This window comes from Chiloscyllium plagiosum, unplaced genomic scaffold (assembly GCF_037043375.1).
Source record: "Chiloscyllium plagiosum isolate Xiang-an unplaced genomic scaffold, Cpla_swu_hap1 HiC_scaffold_18, whole genome shotgun sequence".
In the NCBI taxonomy this organism is placed as follows: domain Eukaryota; kingdom Metazoa; phylum Chordata; class Chondrichthyes; order Orectolobiformes; family Hemiscylliidae; genus Chiloscyllium; species Chiloscyllium plagiosum.
Genome location: NW_028270156.1, coordinates 55,340,906 through 55,348,335, shown reverse-complemented (window position 1 = coordinate 55,348,335; position 7,430 = coordinate 55,340,906).

Sequence of the window (7,430 nt, the reverse complement as noted above, 5' to 3'; positions counted from 1 at the left end):
TGGGCTCTTCGTCTGAGTGCAGGACACCATCCCGGAGCAAAGTGGTGAACGTGGATGTCGTGACACATGCCACTGGTGGACACACCGCTGGTGGTGTTGCCACCTGAAGAGTCCATTCTGGTTTTACACTTTCTGGACACCCTTCCGGTCACTGCTGACAATATCAGATGGACCAATGGGCCAAGGAATGGCAGATGTAGTTTACCGTAGATAAATGTAAGGTGTTGCAATTTGGTAAGACTAAAAACAGGGCAGGACATATACACTAAACGGTGGGTTCTAGGAAGTGTTACCAAACAAAGACAGCTTGGGTTCAGGTTCAAAGTTCCTTGAAAGTGGAGTTGCTGGTAGACAGGGTAATGAAGAATTCATCTGCCACACTTGCCTTTATTGATCAGTGCACTGAGTATAGGAGTCGGGATGTTATGCTGCAGCTGTACAGGACATTGGTGAAGCCACTTTTCTGGTTATAGAAAAGACATTGCTAAACATGAAAGGATTCAAGTAAGATTTACAAGCATGTTTCTAGGGTTGGAGAATTTGCGCGATGGGGAGAAGTTGAATGGGCTGGACTGGGGCTATTTTCTCTGGAGCATCAGAGACGGAGGGGTGACCTCGTAGAGGTTTATGAAATCATGAAGGGCATGGATAAGGTGAATAGCCCAGGTCTTTTTCCCAGGGTAGGCGAGTTCAAAACTAGAGGGCATAGGTTTATAATGAGAGGGGAAAGGTTTCAAAGGGACCTAAGGGGCAATGTTTTCATTCAGAGGGCGGTGTGCATATGGAATGAGCTGCCAGAGGAAGTGTTGGAGGCTGGTACAATTACAACATTTAAAAGGTACCAGAATGGGTATGTGAATAGGAAGGGTTTAGAGGGATACAGACCAAATGCTGGAAAATGGGAGTAGATTCGTTTAGGATTACTAGTTGGCACGGACGAATTGGATTGAAGAGTCTTGTTTCCATTCTGTACATCTCTATAACTTTATGTAAAAACGATGATATCAAGTTGTTGGGTCACCATAGTCATTAGAGAGAAGCGATTGGTGGTGTTTTAACCTGAAGGCCACCGAACCTCAGGCGAGGGAAGATGTTGAGAAGGAGAGTCCTTCATGGGAACCACAAACGGTGATGGGAATTGAACCCACGCTATTGACATCATTCTGCTCTGTGTGGATAAGTCCCCAGGACCTGATCAGGTGTACCCTTGAACTCTGTGAGAAGCTAGGGAAGTGATTGCTGGGCCTCTTACTGAGATATTTGTATCATTGATAGTCACAAGTGAGGTGACAGAAGACTGGAGATTGGCTAACATGGTGCCATTGTTTAAGAAAGGTGGTAAGGACAAGCCAGGAAACTATAGACCAGTGAGCTTGACATTGATGGTGGGCAAGTTGTTGGAGGGAACCCTGAGGGACAGGATGTACATGTAATTTGGAAAGGCAAGGACTGATTAGGGATAGTCAATATGGCTTTGTGCATGGGAAATCATGTCTCACAAACTTGATTGAGTTTTTTGAAGAAGTAACAAAGAGGATTGATAACAGCAGAACAGTGGACGTGATCTATATGGACTTCAGTAAGTCATTCGACAAGATTCCCCATGGGAGACTGGTTAGCAAGGTTAGATCTCATGGAATACAGGGAGAACTAGCCATTTGAATACAGAACTGGCTCAAAGGTAGAAGACAAAGGGTGGTGGTGGAAGGTTGTTTTTAAGACTGGAGGCCTGTGACCAGTGGAGTGCCACAAGGATCGGTGCTGGGTCCATTACGAAGAAAGTTATCTCAGATTCCAAAGGGATTTTGATCAGATGAGCCAGTGGACTGAGAAGTGGCAGATGGAGTTTAATTTAGGTAAATGTGAGGTGCTGCATTTTGGGAAAGCAAATCTTAGCAGGACTTATACACTTAAAGGTAAGGTCCTTGGGAGTGTTGCTGAACAAGAGAACTTGGAATACAGGTTCATAGCTCCTTGAAAGTGGAGTCGCAGGCAGACAGAACAGTAAAGGCAGCGTTTGGTATGCTTTCCTTTATTGGTCAGAGTATTGAGTACAGGAGTTGGAAGGTCACGTTGCGGTTGTACAAGACATTGGTTAGGCCACTGTTGGGATATTGCATGCAATTCTGGTCTCAAGTTGTGAAACTTGAAAGGGTTCAGAAAAGACTTACAAGGCTGTTCCCAGGGTTGGAGGATTTGAGCTATAGGGAGGGGGTGAATAGGCTAGGGCTGTTTTCCCTGGAGCATCGGAGGCTGAGGGGTGACCTTATGGAGGTTTATAAAATCATGAGGGGCATGGATAGGATAAATAGACAAAGTCTTTTCCCTGGGGTTGGGGGGTCCAGAACTAGAGGACATAGGTTTAGAGTGAGAGGGGAAAGACATAACAGAGACCTAAGGGGCAACTTTTTCACGCAGAGGGTGGTACATGTATGGAATGAGATGCCAGAGGAAGTGGTGGAGGCTGGTATAATTGCAATATTTAAAAGGCCTCTGGATGGGTACATGAATAGGAGGGGTTTAGACGGATATGGGCCAGGTGCTGGCAGGTGGGACTAAATTGAGTTGGGATATCTGGTCGGCATGAACGAGTTGGATCAAAGGGTCTGTTTCCGTGCTGTATATCTCTATGACTCTATAACTGAGCTAAACCGATTCCAGATATATCAAGTACTTACAGTGAAACTTTCAGATACGGTTAATTGGTATTGGAGCTTAACAAGGGAATTCCAAATTTCTTTTTCCCTAAATTGGTCTAAGTTTTTAATAGCTATCCTTTTACCTTTCCCAGATTATTAGATGCTACACTGGAATCCTGATGCTCACTTTCCTGCCCATCACATTCATATGATTTCCAGCCCTGGGTAACAGGGTTTTATGATTTGACTTTAGAAGAATAATTGGTGGATGTGAGAAGCCCTTTGAGACTTTGCAATCTTGGCTCCTATTGCAGCTGCATGTGACATCAATTTTTTCCTCGTCCCAGTTACAGAGCTTACATTCTCATAGCTTTGCAATGGTGTAGGAGAGTGAAACAATATCGCACTGTAAAGTCTGGCTAATACATGACAACACATACCAACTCAGACCAACGCAGGCCTAAAGAAGCTGAGCCAACATTGTCCTAAGCTGCCCAATAATCTGAAACAGCAGAAAGTAATAAACCATTCAAATCTACCAATTGCTCCGGAAAATTATATGGCACATCTCCTAGCTGGGGAGGTGGTGGCATATGGGTAATGATACTGGACTAATAATCCAGAAACTCAGACTCATGATCTGGGGATAACAGCCTGAATTCCATCATGGCAGATGGTAGAATTTTAATTCAATAAAGCCATATTTTTAAAAATTCCAATGGCCAACTGTCATAAAATCCATCTCATTAACTAATTTTCACCGTGAAGGGGATCTGCTGTCTTTACCTGATCTGACCTACACGATTCTAGATCCACAGAAATATAACTGTCTCTTACTGACCTCCATGTAGCCCTAGTGAGCCACAGTTCAAAGACAGTTAGAAATGGGGAATAAATGGCAACAGTGCCATCCTGTGTAAAAATAAAAATAAATCAAAATCAGCTGCAAGCACTATACAGGCAGCAACAGTGGGGCGTGACAACTGATACATTAAACACATTTCAGTTTCAGATAGTTCAGAAGGCCAGCTTTAGACCAACACAGGCATAGCAGTTGGTAATGGCAAACAGATAGATATCCTATCTTCCTTCAGTACAAAATACAAGCAAGCCAGTACAGGGAACCCATTTATGCCCATAAGGCATGTCAGAAGATCATATAGCAAGTGCATGTTCCATAATCAGCTAATGTGAAAATTAATATTCCACACAAAAACAATGTAGGTGAGGCTGTACATGTTGCAACAGTATGGGAAAGTGCAGGGAATATTTCCACACATGGCAAAGAAAGTGTGGACAGAATATTTCACAGATCACTGACAGGTGGGTAGCACGTGTCACACCTAAGCATCAAGACTGCATAGGATTGTTCGGTTGGAGTGTGCGGGAATATACAGAATGAATAAAGGAATATGGTACACTTGCAGTTGAGTGAGGGATAAAACTCAGCATTAAGTCATAAAGTCATAGAGTCATACAAAACGAAAACAGACACCCTTTGATCCAACTCATCCATGTCAACCAAGTTTCCCAAACTAATCTAATCCCACTTGGCCCATATCCCTCTAAACCTTTCCTATTCATGTATCTGTCTTTTAAATGTTCTAACTGTACCTGCATCTACCACTTCCTCTGGCAGTTCATTCCACAAATGAACCACCCGCTGTGGGAAAAAGTTGCCCCTCAGGTCCCTTTTAAATCGTTCTCCACTCACCTTAAAAACATGCTCCTGGTTTTGAACTCAACCACCCTAGGGAAAAGACCTTTGCTATTGAATTTATAAACCTCTATAACGTCACTCTCAACTTCCTATGTTCCAGTGAAAATGTCTCAGCATATCCTTATCCTCAGCCAAACCTTCCAGTCCTGGCAACTTCCAGATAAATCTTTTCTGAACTCTCTTCAATTAATAATATCCCTCCTATAGCAGGGTGACCAGAACTGTACAAAGTACTCCAAAAGTGGCCTCACCATCATCCTGTACAATCTCAACATGATGGCCCAACTCCTATATTCAATGGTCTGAGCAATGAAGGCAAGCGTGCCAAACACCTTCTTAACCACTCTGTCTACCTGTAATGCATCTTTCAAAGAATATGTACATGAACCCCTAGTTCTCTCTGTTCTACAACACTACCCAGGGCCCTCCCATTAATTGTACATGTCCTGCCTTTATCTGTTTTACCAAAATGCAATTCCTCGCATTTATCTAAATTAAACTCCATCTGCCGCTCCTCAGCCCATTGGCGCAATTAATCAAGATCTCTTAATAATCTCAAATAACCTTCTTGATTGTTGACCATACCACCAAATTTTGGTATCATCTGCAAACTTACTAATCATGTCTCCTAAATTCTCATCCAAATCATATAAATTCTCATAAATTACAAACATAAGAGATCCTAGCAGTAATCCCTGTGGAACACTGTTGGTCACGGGTCTCCAGTCCAAAAAACAACCCTCCATCATCACCCTGTCTCCTAACATCAAGTCAATTTTGTATCCAATTGGCAAGCTCTCCCTGAATCCTATGTGATTAACTTTACTAATCAGTCTACCATGCGGAATCTTGTCAAAGGCTTTACTAAAGTCCATGAAGACATCTACAGCATTCCCTCATTTTTTGTTACATCCTCAAAAAACTCAATCAAGTTCGAGAGACAATTTCTCCATATACAAAGCCATGCTTAGTATCCTTAATCAGTCCTTGCTTCTCCAAAGCTTGTAAATCCTATCTCTCAGAATTGTCTCCAACAATTTACCCATCACTGATGTCAAACTTACAGGTCTATAGTGGTCAGGCTTCTCCTTACAGCCTTTGTTAAATAAAGACACAACACCAGTGACCGTCCAGTCCTCCGGAACCTCACCTGTGGCTATCGATGACACAAATATCTCTGCTAGGGACCTCACTATTTCTTCCCTACCTTCCCTACGATGATCTGGAATACTCTCGATCAGGTCCAGGAAACTTATCCATCTTTATGTTTTCTAAGACTTCCAGCACTTCCTCTTCTGTAATGTGAACAGTTTTCAAAACATCAATATTTATTTCCCTGAGTTGTCCAGCTTCCATTTCTTACTCCACAGTAAAAACAGACACAAAATATTCTTTTAGTATCTTTCCCATCTCCTGAGGTCCAGCACATAGATGACCTCGTTGATCTTTAAAGGGCACTATTCTCTCTCTAGTTGCTGTTAATATACTTGTAGAATCTCTTTGGATTAACTTTAACCTTGGTAGACAAAGTTATGTCTTATTCCCTTTCTGCTCTCTTGATTTTCCTCTTAAGAATGCCTCACACTCTATATACTCTTCAAGAGATTCACTTGATCCCAGTTGTCTCTACTTAACGTATGATTCCTTATTCTGGACCAGAGCCTCAATATCTTTATTCATCAATTGTTCCCCACTCTTACCAACCTCACTTGCCACTCTAACTGATGCATAATGCCTCTCGTTATTTCATTTCTGAAAGCCTCCCACTTGCCAGTCATTGCTTTACCTGCGAACAGTCTACTCTAATCAACTGTTGGAAGTTCCTGTCTCATACCATCAAAATTTCCTTATTCAAATTAAGAACTTTAACTTTTACACAAGGCCTATCCTTTTCCATAACTATTTTAAAACTAACAGAATTATGATCACTGGTCCCAAAGCGCTCCACTGCTAACAATTCAGTTACTTGCCCTGTCTTATTTCCCAAGTGAAGATGAAGTTTTGCTCCTTCTCTAATAGATATGTCTACATATTGGTAAGGAAAATTTTCTTGAACACATTTATCAAACTCCTTACCATCTAAGCTCTTAAGTCCCAGTCTATGTTTGTGAAGTTAAAATCCTGTACTATTACAATCCTATTATTCTTACATGTACTTGAAATCTCTTTCCATATTTGTTCCTCAATTTCCTTCTCATTATTGGGGGGCCTATAGCACAATCCCATCAAGGTGATCATCCCCTTATTTGAGTTCCACCCATGCAGCTTCACTGGATGATCCATCAGAAACATCTGAAGTACAGTATTAATGTTTTCCTTAATCAAAAACACCATTCCTTCTCCTTCTCTCTTGCCTCCCTGTCTATCCTTCTCTGACTTGCTCTTGCCAGGCTTTTTTAAATAACTTGCTGTTTTTTTAAAATTCAGAACCATCGATATCTGTCTTTCTATTCTCACTGCTACTCAGGGTTGGTATGTCAAACCTCCAGGTACCTTCCCCTGCAAAGATGCAAAACCTACTTGCACACTATCCCCCTCACCTTCATCCAGGGCCCCAAAGAGTCCTTCCAGGTGAGACAGAGGTTCACCTGCCTCTCCTCAATCTAGTTTACTGTACCTGGTACTCCCGAAGTGGTCTTGGGGAGACCAAACGTAAACTGAGGGGACACTTTACCGAGCATTTCAGCTGGGCCCGCAGGGGCCGACCAGACCTCCCAGTCACTGCCCATTTTAATTCCCCTTCCCACTGCATTATTGACATGACCATCCTTTGCCTCCTCCATTCCCACAGCGAATCACACCGCAGGTTGAAGGAGGAACACCTCATCTTCTGCTTGGGCCACCTACAGCCCAGAGGACTCAACACTAAGTTCTCCAATTCCAAATAACCTCCCTTCTCAGCCCCTCCCCCTCACTTTCAGCTACCAACCGGATTCATTCCTCCCCATCGACCAACCAAGTTGGTCAACCTGTGTCCACTGATACCCACCTCACCACCGCCCCTCCATCGGCAGCTCCCCTTACACCACCCCCACCCCAGTGCTGAAGAAGGGTTACATCTGAAATGTTGA